Here is a 13,166-nt window from a genome sequence, read left to right as displayed (position 1 = left end):
CTAGTTATAAGGAAGCCGTTCATAAAGAGCAGTGTACATAAGTCAGAATGGATTATTTAGGGTCTCTACATATGCCCACACACACACACACAGTTTCTGGAACACTGTCTGCGCCTCAGGGTTGGGGGTGGAGAGGACACTGGAATTTGCTAATGAGCTCAACAGCAGGCAGGTATTTTTGCTGAGTATGCAAATCAGTCGCCACTCTGAGCAGCGTGTTTTGGTGCAAGAGAACACAGCAGTTGGCATCTGCTTGAGAAATGCCCCTGGAAGCACCGTGTTCTCGTAGGTCGTAGGTCGTGTTGCAGCTCTCACTAACACCACTCTGCTTCCTTCTGGCAAGGAGCTAACTCCATCTAGACTAGAAGAAAAAAAAAAAAGTCTCAACCTATGGGTGAAAAGTGAGTGCTTTAAAAAAAAAATCTCATAAAAAAAAAAAAATGACTCAACCTATAATGGGGCTTTTAACTGCTCCCTAAGCCATTTTTCTTCTTCTTCAGGTTGGAGGTTACAAGGTACTTTTAAAAATGGTTTTAACACTTGCCAGTCACTGAGAAGATTAAAGGCATAAACTGCCGAGGCTGGATAGCAAGGCTGCTACCAAAGGCTTCGCACGGCCACTGTATGGGTGCCTTCTTTTCATTTCTCTGCATTCAGAAGCTTACAAACAAGATTTGAAATGCTCACGATTCGTCCAGATCCAGTGCAGAGCCAGTGTTTGCCGTGTTCCATCAGAAAGTCAGGCACAGGCTCTGTGCCCTCTAGCCTTAGGACCGTTATTGCACTTTTCCCATCTGTAAAGTGGGGATAAAAGATATCTTTGGAGAATAAAGCTTGACAAGGGTGAATGAATAAAATTGTAGCTTCAAACGATTTGAAGTTAGGCTGAACTTGAGTGGGAAAAAAAGGACCCTTAATGTACTGAGAGCTTCCATAGAAGCAGAAAGAATGAACCCCACCCCCTTTCACTCTGAACAAACTAACAATCATACGTACTAAACACGTATTAAATACGTGTACATGGCATCATTATAGAAGGTGTGGTATAAGCCAGGAACTTACCACAGAGGAAAGACTGTGCATGGAAGTACTTGGCAAAACAGAGAGCATTGCCCTAGTAATGATGCTAGTACTATCACGAAGTACTTGCCCGGTACCCAGCAGGGTAAAGCAAAGCTTGGCTAGAGAAGCTCTATGCCTCCGTTTGATAAATGATAAACTCAAGACAGAGACACTAAGTCACCGGACTCACTACCCAGCAAGGGAGGGACAGCCCAGAATACCACTGAGGTCATCTGTACAACCTTGTACACATTGTCCACAGCACAGCAAGCAAGGGCTGGCGATCATAATGCCGCTTTTCCCTGTGTCCAGCTCTGACTGGCAATTTATACCTCCCGAAATAGCATGTCGTTATGAATTAGAAAGCTGAAGCGTGGCTTGTTTTGTTCAAAAAGGGTTTCTTTTTCTAAGTTGCTTTTCTTGTGCAGCTTTGTTATTCCTATTTTACTTATTTTTCATTTTTGCTGTTACTTTTGTTTTGTTTTTAAGACAGGACATCATGTAGCCCAGGCTGCTCTTGAACTCACTACGGAGCCAATGCTAACCTTAAACACCTAATCCTCTGCTTAGCCTTCCAAATGCTAGGATTACAGATGAAGTAAAATATCATGCCCTAACTCTTTTTTCATATTCATACTTTGTTGCTTGTGTGAGAGCAATAATTATTATACACACCACATAAACACCCACCAATATTTAGATCTTGAAAATTTAGTAATAATAAATTAACAATATTTAAATTTAGGAACAGCAATATGGCAGAGAAAGTAAAGGCACTTGACACCAGATCTGGAGACCTAAGTTCAACCCCAGTTCCCAGAAAGGAAAGAAACAGTTCACCCAAGTTTTCCTCTGTCCTCCGCACTTGTGACATGGCTTGAACACACATACACACACACTTAATAAAATGATAAAAAAAATAATAAATTTAAATGAAAAATAGTTATCATTTACATCTACGACATCGGAAAATACTGGTGGCAGCAGCCTTTTGTATTCAAGTCAATATATACGTGCCAGTTCTACGTGTGGATTTGTCTCACCTGAAATTTTGCTAGTGGGAAAATAACAGTTATATGAATAATCAAATATTCCACAGGATGATTTTAGTTGAGAATATACAAGACCCAGGACTATGGGTGTGGCTCAGTGGCCAAGATTTGCTCAGTCTGATAAAGGCCTTGACTTTAATCTCCAGACACACACAGAGGGAAATAACTTTTAAAATTCGTGTTTTTCAAACACGTTTTTCTGTTCTGTTTGTTTTCGTTTATTGGAAACAGAGTCTTACCTAGGTTCTGTTGAGCTGGCCCTCTCAGGAGGCCTGCCTTGGTATCGGGAGTAGGGAATACAGACTTTCCCACCATGCCTGGCATTAAGGAGGCATCTTATGTTTTCTGACGGTGTAACTCACTCTATTATCCCTTTGTGAGATCTAGGAAAGTCAGAAAAGAGGATAAAACTAAGGATGTAGATTTCTTTTAAAATTTAAGAAGACAAGTATGTCCCCTTTGACAGCACGAACATTAAAATTAGAGCAATATAAAGCAGATTATCATGGCCCTGCGCAAGCATGGCATAAAAATTCATGAAGTGTTCCATGTTTATCTTAAAAAAAAATAAGATCAAGCAGATGAAAGAGTACCCCAACAATTTGCGACTACTTCTAACTTCAAAACCAATTGTTGAGAAAACCTAATGTGTAAATATTCATTCACTACAATTTATTCTTCAGAATACTGTAATTAATTTTGTAGCGCAGGTTTTTAAAAAAGAACTAAAATATCACTAGAGCAACCTGAGTTTTACCGGAATAATGGGCTGTGATCACAGAGCCTTCATGACAGTCCCAGAGAAACACTTTCTGCTATCAAAATATTTTCCTCATTCTGCCATTACACTTACTCTGCAGTCATTTTTTTAAAAGATTCAAAGCTGTGTTTTGAAGAAACTTGGTGTGAACTTTGCTAACAACGATCTGGATTACTCTCCGGAGAAATTGCAGTATTTCCCGAAAGCGGTGCCCACTTTACTCGGCTGAAATGAAAATCCCTATTCTGCTCGTCTCTGCCTGTCTCTTTAAAACCTAAACCAGAAGAATGGGTCACATTTAGGGACGTTTTCTTTTTTAATCTTCTTCAGTCTTCCATTCTGTTTCTAAAGGGATACTTAGTGTTAACTAGGTTGCAATTTCATTTGAAAGGAATTGAACAGGCTTTCCAGGATGAAGTAAAGATTGCCCACTGAGACTATTCTGGCAGGTACCTTTCAACATGCAAGGGTCTTTAAAGCCGGCACACCTAGATTTAATACAAATAATGTTTGGTTCTTTGAGACAGAAATGATGTAATTATGATATCGGCAAGGAAGACGCATAACATGTACTTTCCATTCTTTGGATTAGCACAGTTTCCTTTGCAGCATTTTATTATACTGAGAATGCTAAAGACATTAGTGAATATTCCATGTTATGACAATAGAAACATCTGGTTTTGTTTTGAATTCAAATGGTTAAATATGTACAATAGTATTTTGTGCAACCTATAATTGAAGTGTGAAAAATCAAGGCATATGGTAGAAATTATTAGCACATTATTTCTATGAATTGAGGAGAAAGTATTAAGCTCCCAGTTTTACAAATGGAAATTAAAACGTGGATCAATCAAGCCAAAAAATTTCAATATTTAAAAAGAAGAAGTAAAATAAATGGTTTCCATGTGCCAAACACTGTCCTTTTCTACAAAAATTATTTGAGTAATTTTTAGAACACACAAATGAGGACATACATATAGAAAAAGAAGCTTTACAATGTACTCAGTGTCACAACAGTGCTAAAATGTACAATACTAGCATCTAAAACTGTTCCTTGTTCAACACTTAAGGAAATAACAAAAGACATGAATTTCTTTTACACTCTGACAGAAATGTAGAGATTTCCAGTATATGCTAAATATGTATTTATTCGCAGGTATTTATTAAATCTCTTCTATGCTCTTCTGGGTCAGGGGTACTGAAGAGCTGCCCTCCAATGATCACTACTGAAAAAAAGGCAAATACGAAAGAGCTGAGCAAGAAAATGGCTACAGAATAGCAATGTAGCTGGTTCTTTTCTAAGCACATAGATGACATGTAATCACTAACAAGCACTTTATGTATCTACCAAGTAACATTCCCATCATTCTATGAAATAGATACGCCAAAGCAGTCATTCTCAACCTTCCTAGCTGCCACCTTCTAATAGAATTTCTCATGTCGTGGCGACCTCAACCATAAAGTTATTTTGCTACTATTAAGAATTTTAATGTAAACATCTGTGTTTTCCAATACCCTTAGGCGACCCTTGTGAAAAGGTCGCTGGACCCCCTTGAGGGGCCACGACCCACAGGTTGAGAATAGCTTCTAAAGAGTCAGGTAGAAGGATCTACAAAAAGAACATGGTTCTTTTTGCCCAACATGGTTTTGCCTTTGAGCTGAATCCATAGATAACTAACTGCACCTGCGGGACAGGCTGGCTCTCAGCCGCTCGTGACCACAGAGTTTGGCTTAGGAGACTTCTCCACATCTGCTCGCCAAGATCCAGGCTTGCAGAGCTTCCCCAAGGTGGGGACAGGAGGATTCGCCTGCAGCTGTGAGACTGAAAACGTTCGTTCTTGTCAAAGGCTGCCCATAGCCCCTAAACAGCCACTCATTTTGCATTATCGGTTGCTTCAATATGGTCACTTACTTCATGACTGTTTATCTAATTCAAAAACCAGCAAGACAGAGGAGGGTCTGTTGCCTCATGGCGAATGCAGTTTCTTTTTAAAGGCTCTTCACCTATACAATCTAGCCCACCTTCTTAGTTTTTTGACTGAACTTAAAACTAATTGGTTTGGGGTATTGGCTACATCTAAACGATACAACGTAGGCATCACCCACATTCAAGGCAAAGGGATAGCGTAAGTTATGACCACCTGGCGTAGGAAACCAAGCCATTCAGCAGCCCCCTCAACAGGAGCCACAAAAGCAGCTGTATTCAGAGAGTCTTGGATGTGTTTTCAGGCCTGCACACACACACATGCACACAACTACTTTAATTATGAGGTGGCTTTTATAAAACCAGAAAATGAGCATGGTGGTCCTTCTTTTCCGCATCTTTAGAACTAAACTCTAACTACACCCAAAGTAAATATTTTTAAATGGTTTATTTTGGCCTGGCTTCACTTGGGCTTAATTTTTTTGAGACATGGTCTCGTGCTATAAAATAGGCTGTCCCGGGATTCACTGTGTAGCCCAGACTGGACTCCAACTCTGACTCTTGGGAATCCTCTCGCCTCAGCCTCCTGAATGTTGTGGTTACAGACATGAGCCAACATACCCAGCCAGTTTCAAATATTTTGACTTTAAAATGAAAATTGTCACAAATATGCCAAATTCCAGGCTCATTACAACCAAGAACAACTGAAATAAGAAAATATGAATATCATATTATGTAGTAAGTCTATAGCCAAACTTAATATTTAAACCAATAGGATACACATAAGCACATTTTATTCCTTGAAAATAAGATGAAGAATAATATTACTGATGAAATTTATGTTGTACTTTATAGTTTACTTTCCAAATAAGCATTTAAATATATAATATACGTTCGTGCAGGCTAGCTTGTTCAGCATAATTGTATTGTTTTCAAGAATACAGACACTTAACAAGCATCTTGCAAGATCTTCACTAACATAGTTTTTATGCTAATTCTGCAAAAATGAAAACCACACAAATACGGGGATGTCAGCTGAGCCATGGGTACTACAGGTTGAAACGCAAAAGCAACTCAACAGCCGTTCTGAACAATGTTCTGCCTAGACTGGCTCTAACTAGAAGTGTCAGCCACTTGCCTCATTACACTCCGTAAAGGTTCACAATAAAAGGAGAAAGAAGAAAGGGTAGCGCCCGCTGACTTCCTTGGATCTGCTACCCTGTTGCACCTTTGGAAACGTCCTTTAACTCTCAAAATGTCACAGAAGCAGCCAATACCGTTATTTTAGATTTTCTGTCAGCTACTGTGTGGTCTCGCTGAAATGAAGGCTCCTAACAGTTGAGGGCAACCAGAGGATGTGGCTACAGAGCACACCGCTGAAGAGGTGGGCTTTCTCCTACAGGATTGAAGCGCACTCGTTTGGAAAAAATTGTGGAGCAATTTCAGAGTGGAAACCGAGTTGTCGGAGTCAGTTCCTTTAACTCCTGGGTAGAAACTTGGAGGAAAAACCAATCCCAAATTTTCAACATCGCTTAAAGACAGATCTCATTGACAACCCCTGCAATCCAGAATCCTCAGAGCTCCAGAGACCTCCAGACGCCTGCTGGAGTCATGGGTGACGTTATCAGAAAGCAAAAACAACAACTGTTTTGCAGAGAGAAAATCTCTTTCTTCCTTGCCTGCACACCCTGAGTTCATGGGGTTGCCAGAAATCCAAAGAATCCAGGTACCACCTCGAAGGGCTTGCTTTTCAGAACTCTGTGACGTGCACGCTGCCTGCCAAGAGTCTGAGAAGAGGCCAGTCAAAGCATAATGAGCCGATTTCGGGTGTCTACGCATCCCGTCAAAGTGAGCACTGCAAAGTGTTTGTCACTATTGTTTCTGTAACACTGAAAGGAAAAAAGATTTTGAAATCTGTTTTTGGTCTAGAACACTTGACTGCCACTCCTTGCATAATAACCAAAGACAATTGCATAGCAACACTGCCTCATCTCATTTGAAGGGAATCATTGAGAGAAGCATGGCTTAGTGACCTTGACCTTTTATGGCTCTGAAATTAAATTTTACGTTTAAAACCACAGCCTGAAAATCTCCCTCTCAATCACTACCCAGCTGAAGAATTAAGAATGAACTGGTCATGTGCGTGGTAGTTTGAATGAAAATGGTCCCCATGGGCCCACACACCTTTATGCTTAGTTCCCGGTTGACCAACTATTTGGAGAGGATTAGGGGTATATATGGCCTTGCTGGAGGCAGTGTGTGACTGCGAGTGTCAGGCCCAGGGTCACTTTCTCTGCCTGCTTCCTGGGAGTCAGGATAACTTCCGGAAGTCTCCAGGAGCATGTCTGCCCTTGCACTACCTTGCTCCCCATCATGCTCGTAAAAACCTAACCTCTGAAACTGCACACAGCCCTCGGCTAAATTCTTTCATAAGAGTTGGTCATGATGTCTCTTCACAGCAAGAAAACGGTGACTAAAACACTTTCGAAGTGCACAGTTTGGCAGTTTGGACAGCATACCAATAGGGGATCACCACGACAATCTGTCATCACGATACAGGAAAGGATCACTACGTCTTTGAGAGGGTCTCTGAGAGAGATGAAGTGTTGCAGGACATTTGATTATGGCACATAGAAAAGCCTATTTGTCAGCAAAATGTAACAGCTTACATGGATGTCAGATGCAGTTAGATGTGTCCTGAAGAGATGCAGCCCTGGTGTGCCCTGGAGAGCCTCCATAGGAAAGAAAGCTAAGAACGGAAAGTTACTGCCTATTTCAAGGCAAGTTGCTTGAGAGAGCCCTTGTGGTCTTTGCCCTATGATAGAGACAAAGTCACCTAAATGGCCTTAAGCTGCCCCACAATAAAGATGAAATGGCTCCACCCCTACTGACTTGTCTCAGAGATGGTTCTGCCTGCCCAGGGTGTCGGGGAGGACTTGGAGACTTCTTACACACCAAGTGGATCTTTGAATGCTCTCTTTTGTCTTGGAGGAGCCCTCAGGGAAAGAACTCTGGGTAAGAGATAGAGATTCCCTCTCTGGGCTTGCAGGGAACAATACAGAGGCAGCTGTCAGGATACAGGTAAAACAGAATTCTAGGAAAGAGAACTAAGGAGCCCTCGTGGGTTTGGAGGAGCTCAAGAGAAAGGCGGACAAGCTCAGTCGAGTGATACAGCTAGAAGGGAGACAGGCATGGTGTGTACTCACTTATAAGTGGATGTTAGCTGTATAATATAGGATAAACAGGCCTAAAGAAGCTAAGTACCACGGAGGGCCCTAGGGAGGATGCTTAAATCTCATTCAGATTGGCAAACAGGATAGACACCAGAAGCGGTGGAAGAGAGGGAACAGGATGGAAGCTTATTACAGAGGGTCCTCTGAAAGGCTCCACCCAACAGGGGATTGAAGCCAATGCTGAGACTCAGGGCCAAACTTTGGGCAGAACACAGGGAGTCTTATGGAAGAATGGGGGAGGGAGGATAGAAGGACAAGGAGGGGACAGGAGCTCCAAAAGGAGATCAACACAACTAAATAATCTGAGCCTAGGGTATCCTGTAGAGACTAATGCACCAACCAAGGACCATGCATGCAGAGGATCTAGACCCCCTGCTCAGATATGGCCGATAGGCAGCTCAGTCTCCATGTGGGTTCCTGAGTAAGGGGAGCAGGGACTGCCTCTGGCACGAACTCAGTTGCCTGCTCTTTGATCACTTCTCCCTGGCGATATGGCCTTCCCAGGACATAGAGGGAGAGGATCCAGGCGGTCCTGATGAAACTTGATAAGCTATGGGCAGATGGCAGGGGAGAAGAGCTGCCCCTTTCAGCAGACTAGGAGAAGAGGATGAGGGGAAGAGGGAGGGAGGGTGGAACTGGGAGGAGTTGAGGGAAGGGGCTACAATCAGGATATAAAATGAATACATTGTAAAAAAATAAAATAATAAAATAAGAAAGTGATTTCTAAAGAGCTAGCAGTTTAGTTGTAAGATCAGACATGTTAATAAACATTTGTATATAGTTAAGAAAATAAAGTAACCTCACTGGGCTATCAGGTTTTTACCTGAGTTTAGACCTCCCATGTCTTTATTGGTACAAATATTAGTATAATTTAAAAAGATAAATATTACAATGAAGGCTTTCAACACTTGGTGGGGGGCTTTAACTCAGAAGTGAGGGTGCTAGGTGCTTAGGTCACACAAAATTTCCATTGGTCAGTGGCTTCAGGTTCTTGTGTTGAGAATCCAAAGAAGGAATTTCACAGACATAGAGGATGAGCATTAGTTTTGTTTTGTTTTGCTTTGCTTTGCTTTGCTTTGTATTCATAGAGGGGAGCTTATGAGAGGAAGAGCTGCTTTAAGCAAGAGAGGTCGCCAGGGATTGGGTACTGTCAAGGTGCTAGTCTTGGAACCTTTCAAAGGACTTACAACAGAAACTGGGGTGAGGCTTAGGAAAAAAACTATAAACTGGTTAGACAATTGGCCCAACCCTGAGGTAGGTTCTCTAGGAGTTGGTCCTCATCTATAACTTCCAGGTAAAGATAAGAGATAATGAGGAATCAGAAGGTTCTTCGGCATCCCTGGACTCCAAGCACCTTACTGAACACGCTGTTTTTGACTGGGAAGGGGCCAATCCTTGCCCTGCCTCCTGTCTTACTCACTCATTTCTCGTTGTCCTATGTGTCCACAGTTCTCCTTTCCCAAACCTAAGCAACTACTGCTCTGCCTGTGTCATTTGAAATGAGTCCATATTTCTATAAATGTTTGTCTCTGTGATACAGTTTGTAGTTTGTTTCTCTCATACAGCATAGATATGTTAAAGTCCGTCCGTATTTATTCCTCAGTTATGGTCCACTGCATAATCCCCCCTCTGTACTGGAAATCAAACCCAGGGCCTCCAGCATGCTGAGCAAGCACTCTGGTAATGAACTACATCCCCCCACCCCAGTGAGATATGACACAATGTATTTATCTAATCATCTGTTGATGAATATCTGAGATGGTTCTAGTTTTATTATAACCTTATTGCAAAGAAGGTTGTTAAGACCATCCAGATACAGATTGGAGTTTATACATAAACATTTTATCCTCTTAAATAAATAAATACATAGATGCAAAGTGGTATGGAAAATATATAAAATTATGTTTAACATTTACACAAACTGAAAAACTATTTTCCAAAATGGTTTCACCGGTTTATATTCCCATTATACATGTGAGAATTCTAATACCTCCAAATCTTACCAACTCTTGATGGTATCTTTTAAATTTTAGGCATTCTAAAGGTGTATGGTAGTATCTCACTGTAGTTTTAATTTGCAAGTCTTCAGTTATTAATGATGTTGAAAATCTTTTCATGTCTTTACATACCCCTCCATGTATTCTTTTGGTAATGTCTCTATAAAATCTTTGGCCTGTTTTTAAGTCAAACTGTTTATTCTTCATCAAATGTATGCTCTGGAAATGTTTTCTTTCAGCCTGTGGTTAATACTTTCATTCTTTTATACTGGCTTTTGATGAGTAAAAGTTTTTCATTTTGATGAAGTCCAATTTTACCAAGTTTTTTGTTGTTTCATAATCATTAAAATTTTATTAACTTGAGGTTTGTATTAAAGATATGATCCATCATTAATGTTCACAGATAGTACAGATAGTGATCAAAATATCTTGAGTTTAGATAGCTTGATCATAGATAGATAGATAGATAGATAGATAGATAGATAGATAGATAGATAGAGAAAATCACTCTAGAACCCTTAGTTTAAGAGTTTCTCTACTTAATCGCTTTGTCCACAATTCATTGTCTGACACACATTACTGTCATGGGACTTGAAAAATCAAGCTGGTCTGAGCTGAAGCCTCTTTCTTTAGATCCAGCTCTCAAAGTGTGAGCTCTCATGGTGCTGTGCAAGCTGCCAACAGAAAGAAGTTATCAGCAATCCTACCCTGCACCGAGAACCACAGTGACAGCCTGGCAAGCTATCACCCATGATGCAACAGTGCCGCTTCTATCTTGAGAGCAACCAACAGCTAAGTCTGATTAGACCTAAAGCCCACTCATTTGGAGAGAACTTCTGCGTGGGACCGTACACTGAGCAAGAACCCATCTTGGCTGAAGAGAATCATAGATCATAGAGAAAAACCTACTACTGCCATATTGCCAAAGTAATACAACTTCCAACTGCCTTCTAAAGCCTTTTTTAAAATTGGTTTCTCAAGACAGTGCTTACCTGTCCCGGACTCACTTTGTAGAGCAGGTTAGCCTCTAACTCACAGAGATCCACCTGCTTCTGCCTCTCTGAGTGCTAGTATTAAAGATGTGTAGCACCGTGCCCAGCTTAGGTACTTATTCTTGTATGTACCAGTTAAGTGCAGTGTTCACATCTCACCAAGAAACATGTTCTTGCAGCATATAGACACCATTAAAGAAACCCACAACTGATCAAAATGCAAAGAACCAGAGACCATGAGGTGTCCAGCCTCATAAGGGAAATGACAACAAATGTTCCCTATACCTAAAACTCAGGGAACATCACAGAAGGTGAGGGACAGGTGACTGCTTCGTGACACTTCCTTCTGGAAAGAGCAAGGGTGTTGTTCCCATGAACTGTCAACAAAACTGTTGTTAGCACGAGCCCTGCAAAGACCACACCAACTGACATGTCAACATGCATGGAGGAAAAGCACCGAAAGAGAAAAACAGTCTCCTGCCCTCTCCCAGTGACAATACCCTAATCTTGAGCAACACTGATTGGACTCAATAGATTGCACACAATCACTTATATATGTACAAAGATTTATAGATACTATAAAAACACATAGAGGAAGCCATTAGGGCTGGGAGTGTGACTCGCAGGCTGTGAGCACTGGCTACGCCCCCAGGTAACCCACAGGCAGTTCCCAGCACTCACATGATGGCTCACAACTATCGGTAACTCCAGCTCCTGGGGATCTGGACCCTCTTATGGCCTCCACCAGCAGTGCCTGCGTGTGGTGTATAGACATGCATCAGGCAAAACATACGCATAAAATAGATATACTTTAAAAGAGGTCATTAATTCAAGAAAGGTGTTGATTTCTTTTGTTTTGTTTCTCAAGACAGGATTTCTCTGTGTAACCCTGGCTGTCCTGAAACGGTATAGAGCAGGCTGGCCTCAGACTCAGAGATTTGCCAGCCTCTGCCTCCTGTGTGCAGGGATTAAGGCATCAAACATGGGAGGAATTTGAGAGAAAACAGGAACTGTAAAGAGGCAAATACAAAGTACTCATGCATCCAAAAAAAGTGGTTGTCTGTATAAATGTGGATATACCTCTGCACTTTATTCTGTTTTGTTGGCTTATTCTTTATTACCGTGTATCAGCTGAATAAAATGGATTACTTTATGAGATTTACATGCATGCATAGAATTACACCCTGTTGTCCCCTTGCCCTGTCCATTTCCCAAACAGACAGTTTGGTAGTTGTTTTTCATCTACTGACACAAGCTGGAGTCGTGGCAGAAGAGGAAACTTCAACTGAGAAAATGCTCCCGACAGATTGGATAGCTGCGGGGAATTTTTAAAACTGATGATTGGTGTGAAAGAGCCCATGCCGAGTTGGGTGGTACCTGGACAGGTGGACCTGAGGTGTGTAAGAAAGCAAACTGAGCAAGCCAGGATAGGCAAGCTAGTACTCAGTGTCCTACATGGCCTCTGCTTCAGTTCCTGCCTCCAGCTTCCTGCCTTGAGTTCCTGCCTTTGCTTCCTCTCCTGATGAACTATAACCTGTGTGACAAACAAACCCCTTCCTCCTTCAGTTCTTTTGGTCATGGTGTTGGTTTGGTTTGTTTTGTTTTCAAGACAAGGTTTCTCTGTATAGCCCTAGCCATCCAGAAACTCATTCTGTAGGCAGGCTAGCCTCAAACTCAGAGATTTGCCTTTCATCTCCTGAGTGCTAGGATTAAAGGTGTGTGCCGCCACCACCTAGTTTGGTGTTGGTGTTTTTGTTTTGTTTGTTTGGGTTTGTTTTTGGTTTTGGCTCTGTTTTTGTGTTGTTTTTTTTTTTGGGGGGGGGTGTTGATTTGGATTGGATTGGATTTTTTGGTTTTTTGAGATAGGATGTCTCTGTGTAGCCTTGGCTATCCTCTTCTCACTTTGCAGATCTCTCAGAGATCTGCTTTCTGAGTGCTGGGATTACAGGCATATACCACTACACCGGCTCTGGTGCTGATGTTTTATCACAGAAACAGAAAACAAACTAAGACATCCCTCATCTTCTTTTGAAATTTAGATTGTGTCTATAGAGAAAATATGCAATATTTGTCTTTCTGACCAAGATACTTTGATCAAATTCATTAAGATAGATCTTTAGTTCTATCCATTTTCTTGAAAATAGCA

The 13,166-nt window shown here is 41.4% G+C and overlaps 1 non-coding gene across 1 annotated transcript; it reads left to right on the top strand.

Annotated features, from left to right (window-relative positions):
• The first annotated feature begins 2,566 nt into the window (after positions 1–2,566).
• Positions 2,567–2,670, top strand: LOC129678054 (U6 spliceosomal RNA). Its single transcript, XR_008720314.1, has one exon. It is a non-coding gene; the product is annotated as a U6 spliceosomal RNA (small nuclear RNA).
• The last annotated feature ends 10,496 nt before the right edge of the window (positions 2,671–13,166 follow it).

Source organism: Psammomys obesus, unplaced genomic scaffold (genome assembly GCF_907164565.1).
Source record: "Psammomys obesus unplaced genomic scaffold, mPsaObe1.curated_primary_1811, whole genome shotgun sequence".
In the NCBI taxonomy this organism is placed as follows: Eukaryota; Metazoa; Chordata; class Mammalia; order Rodentia; family Muridae; genus Psammomys; species Psammomys obesus.
This window is presented reverse-complemented; position numbering and strand designations above follow the sequence as displayed.